Source organism: Uloborus diversus, unplaced genomic scaffold (genome assembly GCF_026930045.1).
Source record: "Uloborus diversus isolate 005 unplaced genomic scaffold, Udiv.v.3.1 scaffold_370, whole genome shotgun sequence".
Classification (NCBI taxonomy): domain Eukaryota; kingdom Metazoa; phylum Arthropoda; class Arachnida; order Araneae; family Uloboridae; genus Uloborus; species Uloborus diversus.
In genome coordinates, this window is record NW_026558539.1 from 48,112 (window position 1) to 65,579 (window position 17,468).

At 33.1% G+C, this 17,468-nt stretch overlaps 1 pseudogene; it reads right to left on the reverse strand.

Moving 5' to 3' along the window:
- LOC129233389 (neurogenic locus Notch protein-like) overlaps positions 1 to 14,548 on the reverse strand; it is a 62,471-nt pseudogene extending 47,923 nt beyond the window's left edge.
- Positions 14,549 to 17,468: the final 2,920 nt, after the last annotated feature.

A 17,468-nucleotide genomic window follows, 5' to 3' on the forward strand; every position in this document is an offset into this window, starting at 1 on the left:
TGCAATAAGTTTTGTTTCTACACGCATAGCTGCCAACTTGAAAAATCTTGCAAGGTACGTGGTGGCTCCATTTCTATTGATTTTTTTTTTTAACCATTATAAAGCAAGGTATTAAAATTTAAAAATTTATAATATTTTCAAGCCCTTACCTTTACTTTATCTGTGCTTTTATAAGCAAAAAATAAATTTAAAGAAATATAAGTTAATTTATTTACTTATTTTTAAACTTTGAAAAGTTGAGACTTAGCAGCTTTCAAAAATTGTCTATCAAAAACTTGTTCAAAACAAGTTTTTCTGTAAGCTCTTACAGATTAAAAATGTCTTCCATGACTTATCCGATAAAGAAGTGTGCAGTTCTCACACAAATCACACAAAATCTTACAAATTTGCCATAAGACCGTACAATACGTTCGAAAATTTTACACTGTTGGGCTATATAGTACTAGTTGGCACCAGGGCTGGCAAGCTTTTGGTCACTATGGTAAAAACCACGGTAAAATCCTGGTTTTGACCACTTTTGACTGACCTGGTTTTTCTAAAACCCTTGTGTCCAAAACTGTCTCAAAGTGTCCAAAGCTATATTTTTTGGAAATATTGTATTTTGTGAGTAAACATTAAAAACAGAATAAAATGTATCAAAGTACTGTTTTATATTGAACATTTATTTAATGAGAACATTCAACTTATTTATGCAGCTGATTTTAATTTATTTACATAGAAGTTGAATTCTTGATTAAAATTTTAACTTGTATGCAACTTGCATGAGTTTAATTTATTTTTTATTCTTTGATAATAGTATCAGGGATGGCAAGGTTTTTACCATCCTGTTCAAAACTCTCGTGTTCGAAAGTGTCCAAAACTATTTTTTGAGAAACTATATTTTGTGAGGAAATATCAAAACCAGAACAAATTGGTCAATTTTTTTTTTATATATTTATTCAGTGTGAACATTCAAGTATAAATTATATTATGTATTTAATTTTTTTGGCTGATGTTAATTCGTTACATAGAAATTAAATCCTTCATTACAAATTTAAATTTGCATGCACGAGGTTTTTTTTTTTCCATTAACTAAATTTTTCGATGTTTATGCATGTGTGCAAAAGAAAGTGTTCATAACACAGTGCAATAATTGACTTATTGCAATAAATTACAATTTTTTTTAGTTACAGAATGTATTACATTTTTTTAAAAAAAAATCAAAAAAAGAATAGCACAAGTTTTATAATATTAGTGTGTAATCATCAATTTCTTTTTCTTTAATCACGAGAAAATTATCGAAAAAGTTTTGGAGCACCTGTCATGGTGGCAACAAAATCCTGGAAAAAAGTTCTCCGATTTTACAATCGTGGCAAGCAGTAGATTTTAGTTTGAAAAATATGAGGAAAAACAAGATTTTTAAATCAGAAAACAGTAAGATTAACATTAAAATACCTGAAGTCTAAGCTTTTTCAATTCAATTTTTTCCAGTTTAACACTTAACTTTCGATATCTGAAAACCCGCACTCAAAATGATTAGAGAATTTCAATTAAACGCTTCCGAATTGAGGTTCAGCAAAAGGTTATAAACTAATTTTATTTACAAGCCTTCTAACAAAACTTAATAATCGGAAATTAATAAAAAAAACTCCAAACACATATGAAAAAAATATTGAGATCAGGAATATGAAACAAAATATCAAAATAGTACTAAAAATGACAGACACTACCATTAGAACTTTTGAGTGCGGCAAAAAAAAAAAAAGTGTTCCTTATCAAAATGTAAAGAAACATCAGGGAGGAAAACTTCAGAGGTTTGGCGGTCAAAAATTATATTTTTCCCTGATATTTTAAAAAAACTTAAAATACCCTGATAATTCCCCGATTTTCTCCAAAAATTAAAATTTCCCTGAGAATTTCCAGGTTGTGTTACCAGCCTGCCTGTTCTATGCATTAAAATGAAAGAATGATTCAGGACTATGAAAAAGATGTAAAAAGAGACGTATAAACGTGGTTTAATGCATCAGTTGATCCAAAAAGAAAGGAAGATGAAGCATTTAGCCTTTGAGAGAAAGAGATCAACTTACGTTGGTCGTTGGAGGCTATGCCTCGCTGGAGCTCTTTCAGTTCAGCCCTGATTTCGTGCAGTTGGCTCCTTGGGATTAGGAACTCCTCCACTGAAAGTCAAAAGGAAAGGATTCAAAACATTTCCAAACAACCACCAAATAGGGTGGTATCAGAGCTACACACAGTAGATCTGAAAGTGAAAAATCCGAAGCACAAAAAGCCTGAATGGAGTCCCATGCAGTTTTAATCCTTTACACGCCGCTCTATGATTCAGACATAAAAAAAGAAGTTACCTCATAAAAATAAGATCCCTTTAAGCAATTAAAGAAATTTTCCAAAAAAAAAAAAAAAAAATTCTCATATTTTGGACATGTTTCCATTTGGGAATATTGGCGTGTCACATGAAGCTTTTTTTACTGAGGCAATTAATGGATTACGCTTTATGGTTTTAGCTATGATTTTGTATTTATGCAAAAAATAGTTGATGTAATTTATGCTATTAGTTACATTCACATGAATTTCAAATGGTAAATAGTAAAAAATAAATATAAACAGGAAAAAATTAGGATAGTTATTAATCATTCATAAGTAATTATATAAACTTGCTAAAACCAGTAACAGACATGCCTGAGACATCGCTCTCAGGTTAACTCTATTTTCTGAGCCTTTATTTTTAGATCTAAAGCCTCGTTAAATTCAAACGAACATGAAACACCGGCAGACCTCGTCTAATGGTTGCACATTGAAAAAAAATGAAATAACTGTTTACATACCTGGAGCGTTCTCCTCCGCATCCAGATGCCTCCTTTTGGGGGCGGGGCCTGAAAGAAGAAAATAAGAATTATAAGACTATATTACATTAAGAGTTGTTTAGAAATTAAGCAACTTATATTGGCAAATTAGAGTTTACAGCTTTGCCATGTCAAAATACAAGCTCCCGTTCATTACAGGTTATCGCAAAACCACATCGGCCCACACGGGAACATTGAAAATTTCGCAATGCATTCCGTGGCTGTACATTTTAAACCAACACGCAACAAATCATTAAAATTTATAGCATTACAATATTCTCAAACCTTAACCTGCAATTAATCTAATTTTATCAGCAAAAAAGAAAGATTATCCAAGAAAAAGGGGGAAAAAAACACTAGCAGCGTTTATTTACAAAAGAAAAACATAGAATTACAATTAGCAGTAAGTTTTAAAAAGACAGGCTGTGCACTGCTAAAACATTGTTTAATTTTTTCTCAATGGTGCACAATTGATGTAAAACATCATTAATATCTTTTTGGGGGAACCTACTAGCTTGTTGTACCCCTATTTCTTATTCTGCAAATTAATATAGCGATATGCTTATGCTGAAACCATCTTTCAAAACAAGAACAGTGAAGCATCGTTTATACCTTTTTGAAGGGACAATATGAAAAAAGCGAACAAACGAAAAAACGTATAACAGGTATAGGTTAATGTGTATTAGACTTTGCAGGGACCAATTTTCAAAAACGTAAAATTGATAAAAACGTATAAAAGAGAACCGTATAAACAGTGCTTCACTGTATTTTTACTTTCCTTGGATTTTTGACTTTCTACCACACTAGTAAATGCCCAAAACGGTTCAATCAACTTTGATGACTGTCAGTGGTGAAGGGATGAAAATGCCAAAATTAAGAAATGGGAGATAACTAGTTCACTTTTAAGAGAACTTCTGTTTCTGGGCTATGTTTTGTGCTACTAACACTGCTGCTGATGCGGTTCGCCGATATATATCACAGTATATATCCAATATTTATTTTGAAAACACCATGATACCTTGAAATTTTCCATATTTTTCCGTAAATAAGATATTTTTAATATAAAAATTATGTAAGCCATATCAATAGTATTCATTTGTTATTTCAAATGACCAACAAGTAATATTTCATACTTATACATGATGTATTAACTAACCTATCATAAATATGTTTGCATTGTATCTCATACAATGATGTTTATCTGTGATATTTACAGAAAACACGTAAATTAGTTAATAGTAGTATGTAATTAGTTTTACAGAGTATATGAATAAAAATCCTAACATGCAATGCCAATAAGTTACACATAATAATCTATTTTTTAACATTAATAAATTTTTACATGAAATATAGACATAAAGAAATTATTATATATCATCGTCTCAGAGCAACAGTAAGATATCCAATACCAGAAATACACTAAGATGACCTTACTGTTGCTCTGAGATGACGATATATTTCAACAATAATATAGGAAGTGAAATGACAGTGATTTGAGGTGCATTTACTAAATCCAAAGGCTTTAGTTTACGTTGATTGAAAATATTAGATACATACATATCAAAATATCAAGATATTTTCGAAAATATCTTTTTGAACCCTGGTGAAAGCCTACCCTAGGACTTTGAAACAATATCCATTCTTAGCTATGCAGTACGTGTACACATACAGTGTGTCCAAAAACTACGTGCTGCACATTGAAAAAAAAAATCAGCTATTTACATACCTGGTACACCCCCACTGCTCTCCAACGTCTTCCTTTTTCCACCGGACTTTGGCTTACTCGAGCCAGGAGCTGAAAGCAGATAAAAGAAAATAAGAATTGTAAGGCATAGCAGGTACAGTTGTTCAGAAATTAAGCAACATTATTGGCAAATTCCGAGTTTAAAGCTTTGCCATGTCAAAATACAAGCTCCCGTCCCCAAAGAAAATTATGCACTAATAAATTCAACTTTATAAAATTATGTAATTCAACTTTTAAAATACAAACTTTAAGTTAAAATGTTAAATGCTCAATTGCTTGAATTTAATTTCTTTTCAAAAAATCTCTAATAACCGGAAATTAGCAAATTATAATTAAAATCAAAATTGCAAAATTAAGATAGTGATTAAACAAAGCAAAAGTAATTAAATTTTTAGTTATTAAAGAATAATATCAAACAAGCTATTCCAGCGTCGCCAACCTTCTAGGAACTACTTGAGGAGCATTTGTGGTGATTTTGAGGAGCATTGTGAAATTTTGCGGAGCAGCTCGGTAATTTGCATATCGATATTAAAAATTTAAACCTTTTATCTGAAATTGTTTTTGAGCTTTAATAATCATTTTAAGCGCTGGCATAAGAGAATAAAAATAATTACTTTTAAATAAATAAAATGGCTTTAAGCACTGTCACGCTTTGAGTATTAGAATTTTTAATTTCTCATGTTTGCATGCCTGTCATAATAAACTAGCAAAATATAATTTTAAAAAATTTAATTTTACTAAAAGAATGTGGTAAGCCTGGTTAGAATTAAGACCAAACGGGAAATGCGGAGCAAAATAACTCCTTTACGGAGCTGCGGAGTTTTGCTATTTTTGAGGAGCAACTCCGCAAAATGCGGAGCAGTTGGTAATCTTGCTATTCTGATATAGCATGTGTCAAAATAATTTCTAATTCTAACCCTAATATCAAATACAGTAGCCCCTCGTTATATCGCTCATTCGGATATATCGCTCTTTTCTTCTGTCTCCCGAAACATTAAAGCAGAAAGAAACAAAGAAAGGACGAACGATCTAGACGAGCAAAAGTTTTCTGTAAACAATATGGTTACTTTTACTTTTCACATCCTTTCTACAGCAAGTCAAACGGATTAGAATGTTTATTTTGAATAAGAGGGTACTGGAATGCTCACTCGTCTTGCGGCAGCTCAGAAAGATCGTCTTTATTCGCCATTTGATGTTTTCAACTTTCTGACGGTGAAAATTTACTTAAATTTCAATCGATGTGATACTACATTCGTGAACTACATCAAAACCTTTAGAAAATCATGTCGAAAAGAACGAATGCTAATTTACTTGTGCATTGGACTAATAACTATTTTTAATGACCTCCGTTATTCGCTCATTCGGATATATCGCACTTTTCTTCTGTCTCCCGAAACATTAAAGCAGAAAGAAACAAAGAAAGGACGAACGATCTAGACGAGCAAAAGTTTTCTGTAAACAATATGGTTACTTTTACTTTTCACATCCTTTCTACAGCAAGTCAAACGGATTAGAATGTTTATTTTGAATAAGAGGGTACTGGAATGCTCACTCGTCTTGCGGCAGCTCAGAAAGATCGTCTTTATTCGCCATTTGATGTTTTCAACTTTCTGACGGTGAAATTTACTTAAATTTCAATCGATGTGATACTACATTCGTGAACTACATCAAAACCTTTAGAAAATCATGTTGAAAAAAACGAATGCTAATTTACTTGTGCATTGGACTAATAACTATTTTTAATGACCTCCGTTATTCGCGCTTTCGGATATATCGCTCTTTTTCTTTGTCCCCCGAAAAGCGCGATATAACGAGGGGTTACTGTACATCAAAATATCGGATATTTTTGAAGATATCATGATTTTTTTGAACCCTGGTGGAAGCCTACCCTAGGATCTGCACTTTGAAGATGTTTTATGCCAAACTTAAAAAACATCAACTTCCATCGCTGTACATTACAGCCAGTACAGTACAGATTCAGGGCCGTAAATGATCCCTTTAGTTAGGTGAATTCCATTTCACAACACTACAAATTCTTAGCTATGCAGTATGTGAACACATACAATGTGTCCAATGACTATGTGCTGCACATTGAAAAAAAAATCGGCTATTTACATACCTGGTGCATCTCCATTGCTCTCCAACGCCTTCCTTTTTAAGCCAGGTTTTGGCTTCTTGGAGCCAGAGGCTGAAAGCAAATAAAAGAAAATAAGAATAAGGCATAACAGGTAGATTAGTTCAGAAATTAAGCAACTTATATTGGCAAATTTAAGTTTAAAGCTTTGCCATTTCAAAATACGAGCTCCTGTTCATTATCCTATATACTCACGTATATGTAGAGAAAATTATTACAAAAAATGATGTTTAAAGTTGGGGGTCAACTTAAAAGTGGATCAGAATTTCTGAAAATTTTCGCCGCTACTTTTTTTGGAAAAAATGCTTGAAAACGAACATTTTCCCGGTTTTATTAATCCATCCCTTTGAAGCAAACGCTAAAGAAGTAAATAAGCTATGATTTTACATGGCCTGAGTGTGAAATAAAGAATCTACTTTTATCAGCAAAAAAGAGAATCCAAAAAAAAGAAAAAAGCAACCGTGTTGATTTACAAAAGAAAACATGTGATCACAATTAGCAATTAGTTTTAAAACAACAGGCTGTGAACTACTAAAACATTGCTTAATATTTTTCTCTAAGATGCACTATTGATATAAAATGGATTTTAATAGGAAAAGTGATACCAGGGAAGAAACCAGGAAAACTTTACATTCACTCTTTATATTATAAATACAAAAGCATAGTCCTTGGATAACTTTAATTTCAGGCAATTATATATTTAATCAAAGATTTAATTATTCTCTTCAGTTGTTTGCTGGCCAAGAAGCAGCATTGTAATTATTGTAAATAAAAGAATTATTTTATTTATGATGTGATGTTCTCTGTTTTAGTTTAAAACTAACCTAAATTGAACGGACAGCATCATGCAAAGAGTATATATAAGTTGCAAATAAAACAGTAAAGCAGGAGTGTCTACCTGTTTCGCATTCCTAATCAGGGTTGCCAGGGTGTAAAAGGTGCCCAAAAATGAGTCATTTACCCATATCGAGCTTTCCATAATTAATATCATAAATTAAGAGTAAAAGTCACAAATAAAATGGTAGAGTAAGGGTGTTCCTTTTTCAGGATATACCTTAACCTGGATTGCCAGGGGTTGAATGGCGCATAAAAATAAATGAATTTCCCTCATCGGAATACCACATAAATATAAATATATATATATATATATATATATATATATATATATATATATATATATATGGAGGTGTAAGTAACATGTAAAAATGCAGATAAAACTGTTACAGACAGGATGTAAACTGTACCAAAGTCCCCCGCTTTTATGGTATGCAAAAGTTCTTTATTTGTAGATCTAAAACCTTTAATAAGGGTTTAACTCATTTTCTAATTCCATTTCAATCTAATTCAAATTAACATTAAGCACTGGCAGACCTCTTCTAATGGCTATACATTCAAAAAGAAAATATTTACATACCTGGAGCTTCTTTCTCCGCATCCATATGCCTCCTTTTGGGGGCAGGGCCTGAAAGAAAAAAAGAATTATAACATATAAATATTTTATTAGAGTTGTTCAGAAATTAAGCAACGTATATTGGCAAGTTATAGTTTTAAGCTTCGCCGTGTCAAAATACAAGCTCCCGACCATTATAGGTTATCGCAAAACAACATCTGCCGACAGGCGAACATTGAAAATTTCACAATGCATTCCGTGGCTGTACGTTTCAAACCAACACATGACAAACCGTTAAAATTAAAAGCATCATAATATTCTCATTCCTTAACCTGCAATTAATCTACTTTTATCGGCAAAAAACGAAAGCGAGTCCAAGAAAATGAAAAAAAAAAAAAAAAAACAATAGCAGTGTTGATTTACTAAAGAAAAACATAGGATTGCAATAAGTGTTTAAAAGACAGGCTGTGCACTGCTAAAACATAGTCAACATTTTCCCTCTAAGGTGCACTTTTGATATAAAACATCATGAATATGTTTACATTGTATCTGATACAATGATGTTTTTCAAGGGCGCCCATATGCAAAATTTTAAGTGGGGCTCAAAAATTTTCCCCATGGAAACCAATTTCATTACAGATTAGAGATTAAAATTTGACATTTTTAAAAACTTATTCATTAATGGCTGGAAAAGAATTTTTTATACATTTTTGCAAAGAAAAAAGCACTAAAAGCAATAAGGAAGTACCGATTTCTAGAGAGGCTTGAGCCCCCCTATATGGGGGCCCTTGATGTTTTTCTGTGATATTTACAGGGAACACATAAGTTAGTTAATAGCACTATGTAATTAGTTTTACAGAGCAAATGAATAAAAATCCCAAGATCCAGTACCATTACAGTCGACGCTCATTATAACGACCACACATTATAAAGACCGTCCCATTATAACGACCAGTGGTAAAAGTCCCAACTTTGTTCCTATCAACTCTACGTTAATTTGCCTTCGTTATGACAACCGTTCTGTATCGTCTAATCAAATACAGCGACCGAATTCAGCGGACGTTATTTCTAGTGTTCTTCCCAATAAAACAAATTTGTAGCTTGAAATGGCCTTGATTATTGTTTACGGACATCTGCCTGAAGTTTTCAATGTCAAATCCAACTTTGAGAGGGGGTGCAGGGGGGATTACCATTCACCGCAGCTAGCACAAAAAAATTAATGGGAGGAAAAATCGAGAAATTTCCAGGTTCCTAAGAAAAGGGAGTTTACAGATGTGTTGCTAGTTTGGTATTTGAATCTAGTGGTTTTAAGATTTGGGGGTTCTCGAGGGACTTTTAAATGTTTCTTTGAAAAGCAAGAAAAACACAATTTATCACCTATATCTGAAACAGAAAATAATGTTTTGCAAAAATCACGTCTGCTAAAAAGGCAAACATCTGTTTCTAGTTTTAGAAAATGTAGTGCTGTAGTGGTAGCAGTAGTAGTAGCAGATTTGTAAGTGTGTAACATTTTCCTCCCTATATCTTCTAACCGAAAATTTCTTTAATGTTCTGTCATAGTATTTTGCACACGATTTTTCTAAAAATTCCTATGATAAAAATAATTTGAGCATTTAACTGGAATGTTTGAAAAAGTACCGTTTTTTTTTTTTGGAACAACAGGGCGTGAATGATGACTGTATATATATTTTTAAATTATACCTCTTATAATGACCACTCGTTATAAAGACCTTTTTCTCTGGAACCGAGATGGTCGTTATATCGAGCGTCGACTGTATAAAGTTACGCTCAATAATCTATTTTATTAAACTATCAGATTTTGCAAATAATTGTAAATATCATTTTAATAAAAATACTATTTAAAGTACCGAAATTTTTATATGAAATATAACTTTAGATATAAATAATGAAAGAAGTTATATATTGTCGCCTCAGAATAACAGTAAGATATCAAATCCCAGAAATAACACTAAGATGACCAAATGTTGCTCTGAGATGAAAATATATTATAAGAATAATACAATATATCATAACAGTGATTTGATTGAAAACATCATACATATCAAAATATGGAATATTTTCGAAAATATCATGATATTTTTGAATGCTGGTGAAAGCCTACACTATGATCTGCACTTTGAAGGCGTTTAACGCCAAACTTAAAAACGTCTACTTCGGTGGCTGTACATTACACACAGTACAGTATCAGGGCCTTAAATGATTCCTTTAGTTAGGTGAATTCCTTTTCACAACACTACCAATTCTTAGCTATGCAGTATGTGTACACATACAGTGTGTACAATAACTATGTGATGCACATTTTTTAAAAAAATTAGCTATTTACATACCTGATACACCCGCATTGCTCCCCGATGGCTTCCTTTTTCCACCAGTTTTAGGCTTCTTCGAGCCAGAGGCTGAAAGCAGATAAAAGAAAAGAATTGTAAGGCATAACAGGGACAGTTGTTCAGAAATTAAGCAATGTATATTGGCAAATTCGAGATGTAAGCTTTGCCGTGTCAAAATACAAGCTCCCGTCCATTATAGGTTATCGCAAAACTATACCTACCGGCATGAGAACTTTGATAATTTCACAATGCAGGCCATAGCTGTACTTTTTAAACTAACATACAACAAACCATTACAATTTCAAGCATTACAATATTCTCAAACCTTAACCAGCAATTAATCTACTTTTATTAGCAAAAAAGAAAGAGAATCCAAAAAAAAGAAAAAAACAAGTATTGATTTACGAAAGAGAACACATGATTAAAATTAGCAATTAGATTAAAAGACAGACTGTGCACTACTAAAACATTGCTTAATATTTTTCTCTAAGGTACTACAAATGAAAATTTAAAGAGCAAATTTCAAATATTTTTAACAGTGTTGAATTTAATGCACAAAAGTAATGAACAATAGTTTTAAAAACTTTGTTAGGTACGATGCCAGTTAGTTATGCTCCTAGATAATATGATTGTCATTTAATGTTGTAAATGAGAGAATTATACTTAATGATAGTCCATTAGCAGAGATCATTAACCAATTCAACAAGTAGTCTAATTTCCAACTTGATCTTCATCCAGTTTTTAAAAATTGCCATCATTAATGAAGAGTAAGAGTTGCAAATAAAACACCAAAGCAGGGGGGATCTCTACCTGTTTTGCATTTCTAATCAGGGTTGTCAGGGGCTAAAAGGCAGTGTTTCTTTCAGGCTTTTTGCTCGGGGAAGGGGGGGGCACTTTAAAAGTTTGAGGGGGCAAGTGCATATTTAAGGGGGCAGGGCACTTTAAGAGTTTGGAGGGGGTCAAGGGCGTACTTAAGGACTAAGACGCGACCCATCCCCCCTCCCTCTCCAAGAAATAAATTCAATATTACCCCCCTCCCCCCGATAGGCATTTCCATTACAGCCTGCCAAAGGTAACACAAAATAGCTCACTATTCCCGCCCCCTCCATACAACAATTGCTATCCAGGATGCTTTTGACATCCAACCAGAATGTAGCATGAGTGCCCAGTGTCCAACAAGTACATATCAATAGCTGTCAACATGTCGACTTAAAAAATCTTACAATGTACACGGTGGCTATATTTCTACGCTTTTTTTGACCATAATAAAGCAAAGTATTAAAATTTAAAATATTAGGTAATATTTTCAAATCCTAACAAATTAAAAACAAAAACCTAAAAATCATACGAGTCTGCCATAAGACCTTACAATCGTACAAAGCGTCCAAAAATCTTACAATGTACGGCTAAATCGTACATGTTGGCAGCTATGGATATCTTAAGGTCACAAACCAGACTGCTCCCACGCATTCTTCGAGTTTACATTTAGATAGATGCCATAGTTCCAACCACCTCATCCAAAGTCAATAGCTATTCAATGAAAATGTAACTGTCAATTGATGATTGTTTACGAATTCAGGTACCATAAAAATAGCGAACAGTTTTATGTGTATGTAACGTTCGCCACCTGCTAGCTACAGAAAACTTCCTAGTCAATTAATTACTAATAGTTTCTCCGTAACACCACAAGTTTTCACGAAATTATTGAAACTTAAACAATGGTGAAAACTGTGATTTGCCCAGATTGCTTCATACTATTGTTATACAGGCGTCCCTTGCATAACACGGTACTCGTACAAAACGGTTTCGATATTACACAGTACCAAATTTTCGATTATCATAACACTGTTTTGATATTACACAGTACCAAATACGCGATTATTACAGCACATTTTCAATTTTTCACGGTACGAAACTTGAATTTAATACTTCATGGCTTTGATATAACACGAATGTTATCTTTAAAAAAGATGGAATTTTATTTTTGTTTAATACATTCTATTAATGTTTGGTAACTCGAGTAAGGTTTTACTTTGTTTTTATGAAACTTAGTTTCGATATCACACGGTACGCATCCCTTGACTTACATTATTTCTGAGTCTCGTATAACGCGGTTTCGATACAAAACGACACATAGACATGATTTTTACCATGCAAATGATTAATTAGTGTTTAAAATAAGTTAAACCATTTTTAAGAAAGGCTCATGTATCACCGTTTCGATAATACATGAAACAAATTAACCGTGTTTTACTGGGATGTCAGTATTTATCATTTCATTAGATATTTTTGTCTCCAAAAAATAAATAAATAAATAAATAAATAGATCATTAAAAATCTTACCAGAAGTTGCCTTTTTTCCTCTTCGTGAGGATGGCGGGTCTGCTCCGAAGGCCCGCGGCTTCTTACTTCGAAGATGGCCTAAAAGAAGGATGTAAGTTGAGTGATTGTCAGGACAGACGGTTTGAAATGCAGAGTTTCTGCTACGGTCACATTTCTCATAAAATGCCAAAACACCATCTAAATTACGAAAATCAAGCAAGGCGTTTGCACTTTTACGCTCAAAAAAGAAAACATGCACTATCCGAGAGAGAAATATGGAGCTTCATCTTTTTATAAATCTTAGCCGACAAGATTAATGTATCGTTAAGTTCAACAATACTTCGTCTTAATGGGCATTACGTTTCCCCCCAATCATTGCATCATTGGTGTTTTAAAAATCAAACTCGTGTCCTCTAAATGCTACACAGGGTTCAAAAATATCATGATATATTTTTGAAAATGTCGAAAATATCCGATATTTTGATATATATCGGATGTTTCGATACAAATGGGTCATTCTTCAAAAAATAACTTTTCTGTCGCACACCTTTAACAGAAAAACTTTAAGGAACAATTCATTTAACAATGCTTTTTAATTTCGTTAAAAATATATCTATTCAAACCTGCCAACAGTTTTAATAATTATTTTTATTTTAGAACATTTTTGGTTGACAACCTGTGAATTCTCACCTCTGTGACATGTTACACACCTTGTGTGACTGTTAATGCTGTTTAATAAAATTAAAAGTATGTATTTATTTGTTATTCCTTTCACAAGTATCTCAAATACTAATTGTTTAAGCATATTTAATTTTGCCTCATTTGTATTTTTTTCTTCAGTTCAAAAGCTGTCTTTATTACATTAAAGTCAATGTTTGCACTATATTTTAAACACTTTCATTTGCACACATGCATAAAAGTCGAAAAATTTGGTTACTTTTAAAGAAAAAAAATTCATGCATACAATTGAAATTTTTAAGGAAGAATTCAACTTCTATGTCACTAGATTAGAATCACCTGTATAAATGAGTCACATATATATTTATACTTGAATGTTCACTAATATTTAACATCCGCTGTGTTTTACAATAAATATTTATCAACTTCTCGTCTAAAATGTGTATATTTCTTTGTGTTAATTTAATTATCGACTGTTCGTCTTTTTTTTTTTTTTTTTGTAATGGCAAAGATAATAGAAAATGTAGAATAGTGGAAATGTTTTGATGAAATATGAATGTTGTCGGCAAAAAGTATTACTTTATATTTTTACACCAATAATTGTTCTTTCTTAATTTATAATAAAAAATATTTGTGAATGATGGACTATTATTGGACTAGGAAGTCGCCCGTCAAGGTTTGATTTGACAGGTAAAAATTGCTTCTACTCTTCCACATTTTAACGAATCAATTACCTGTCGGGTGATATTTTGCTGGTCGAAATTTTAACCCTAACTCCAGTAGGTAGCGGGCATTCTTGACTATTGGGGACTAATAACTGGACTAGGACCAGCCTAGCTGGGCCCAGAGCCTGTTGCTGGTCGTCGCATTTGTATTTGCATAAATAAAGTATCAATAAATTAATCTTTGAGTATAAGTGCTAAAAAGACGCTTCTAAATCTACTTTCAGAAAAGTATAAAAAAAGAAGGTACTTCTAAAAATGAGAAATTTGTACTTTCAAATAAGGCATTGAACCTTTTAAGTAATGTACATTTTAAAGTATTTTAAATAATGAAAAGGAAAATTTTCTCACCGTGATCCTCTACGATCGTCATGGTCTCTAGGTCAATGACGTCGTCCTTCTTGAACTTGCGGCTATACTAGAAAATTAAAAATACAACAGTTTTTAGATCGTTGTTTGTTAAATCAATTGTTGATGCTAGAAAAAATATGTCTAGCATCAACAATTAATAGTACAGTACAGCTGCCTCATACACACGCAAAATGTATTTCATTCCTCCACATCAGGGCTTCTCAAATGGTGGGTTGCGACATCGGGGGGGGGGGGGGGAGTGTCCAGGGGGATTGTGAGATGTGGAAGAAAAGTTTGAAGAAAAATTTATTGCTGTGTTTTTCGTACCTGCGTGCAATTATAGAACTTGAAGGAGCTCAATGTCAATAACTCTCATAAAACTTCTTCAAGAATATAAAATCAGTTAAGTCTACAAAGGTAACAGACATGCTTATGCTTAAGACATCGATCTAACTCGGGGTCTCATGCAACTACATCTCATCTAACATTTGGCTGCTTCTGGATCCTCTGAATGAGTTAATTTGATTTTTAGCTGTTCAATTTCGAAAAAAGGTCCGACCCCAGTAACAGACACCAACAATTCTGATGACACCCAGCAACAGACAGGGTGAGGGAAGGATGAGTCATGGACGAAATTCCCCTTTTCTCTCCACAGTGCGCAAACGTTCTTTATTTTGGCATCTGAACCCTTATGGACATGAAACACTGCCTCGTAAAAACCAACTGGCTCATGAAATTCACTCGAATGAAACTAGTTGGTTGCACCGTATTCATGGACCACAACAACATCCGTTTCACCATCCTAGAAATCTCATTTAAATCCAAACTTATACTGTGTTACTTGCCCATTACCCTAGTGTCTTATTATAAAATAATTCAAGACACAAAAATTCATCTTTATTTTACTAGCTTCTTGTGTTTTTAAGGATAAAACTTAACCATTTGTTTAGTTTTTAGTTATTGTATTAGCATTCAGACAGAGTTAAAACTTCGGGTTTGGCCGAAATACTTTAGTCTGAAAAGGGGGGTCACCATATTTAAAAGTTTGAGAACCCCTGCTCTACATGTTGTCAGCATCAGGAGATTAATACCAGGGCCCAATACAGGTTGATTTTACTACCCCTTTTTGGTATTTTCACAAAAATCTTATTTTAAAATCGGTACTTTCACAAAAATCAAGTTATAAAATCAGCAGCTTTACAAAACTAACTTTGAAAATCGACACATTCTAGAAACAATATTTAAAAAAAAACGAAAGTTTCACAAAAACCCGTGCTTTAAAATAGAAAACATGTTTTTTTCTGTTTAAAACATAGTTGACTCATAAAATAAAATGCTAAGATGATTTATATGAACAATCGCTTATGTAACAACTTTTTCATAGTATTAAACTCAAGTTTCACTAAGATAAATAAATACCTTTGTGCTGAACAGTAAAGTAAGACAAAACAACGTTAGAAGAATTGTCGGATGTCTTTTCATCCATAAGCTCATTATTTTTTGCATTGAAAAAGGCGTTCCCTGTAACGCCGAAACACGTGTCTGCTGTAATTTACAAATAGTCTGCTGTAATTTTGTGCTTCTTCTAACGTTGTTTTGTCTTACTTCAAGTTTCACTGTTTTTCGCCAAATTGCTTTTAAGCAAACCCAAAAAAAAAAAACGTTCGAAATATTAGTTAATGATATTTGCACTTTTCAAACTAACGTTTAAATTGCTCTAATTTTCCGAGACAAAAATTAGAATGTGCCTTTAAAAGATCACAAAATCAATGTAAATTTAAAAAGAAAATTTCACAAAAGTAGAATATTGATACAATACTTTTACAAAAATAGGTAGCGAGAAAAAAATCCTGGATTTGCCCCTGAATACAGTAAGGCGTAGTTTATTCATCTTTCAACGAACCGACCTGAAACGACTTACAAATGAGAACTACGTACAATCGGAACACTGACAAATCACTTTGATTTTCACAAGTTCAAACAAACAAATGCAAATTTCTGTAAGCATAAGTTTTGGGGGTTCTTACAAAGGATTCTATATAACCCATATAAATTGGTATCTAATAGTTTTACGCTAAAGATGAAGGACTTTTGCAGCAACCCCCGAGAAAGCTTTTGAAGTAGAATTTAAAAAATGAGATCATATAAATCACACCTTTACTGCAGTGGCATCGCTAATGGGGGGGGGGGGCAGTTCGCCCTAGGTCACACCCAAAATGTATTTAAAAGTTGATGAAAAAAATTATTTTGCAATTTTCCTTAAAAATTAATGTATCAAAATTGGCCCCGGGGGAGACAGCGCACTTCTGGGGGTGACACACAAATTGAATTTTTGAGTTTTAATGGAAAGTACACATACTTCACTTTTGAAAAATTTCTCTATTATTTTTAACCAATATTAAACTTAACGAAAGCAGTAACATCACTACGGGGGTGTTAGTGCCGGGAGACACTCTTGAAATGATATGGATTTAAGAGTTGATGAAAAAAATATTAATAGTTCAATTTCAACCCCCCCCCCCCGCAATGTTTTTCATTATATTTAATTCATGAAACTCTGTAGAGTCACTGGGAGGGGAGGAGGGGGTATCACCCAGATGGACTTATCACTCCCCATTCAACAGATTAATTCTTTACATGAAACACAACCGCCAGCTCAGTCATTCCAGCCGAGGATTGCAGTTTCGTGCTTATTAGCACTCATCAGCCCGAAATAGGAAATGACCGGAGGTGGAAAACCTCTTACGGAAGCCAAGAGTGTCAAACAACTGGTAATACAGAATTAGCGCGGACCAGGCGAGTGACCGAAGTTCGGTTCAACTCTCAGATTGAAGGCAAGGCATGGTCATTTCTGTAAGTTACCACCCAGCCAACAGTCGGGGCTAAAGCAGAAATACATGAAATACATTGTATGCAACTGTATTTTGTGTATTTCTGCCTTA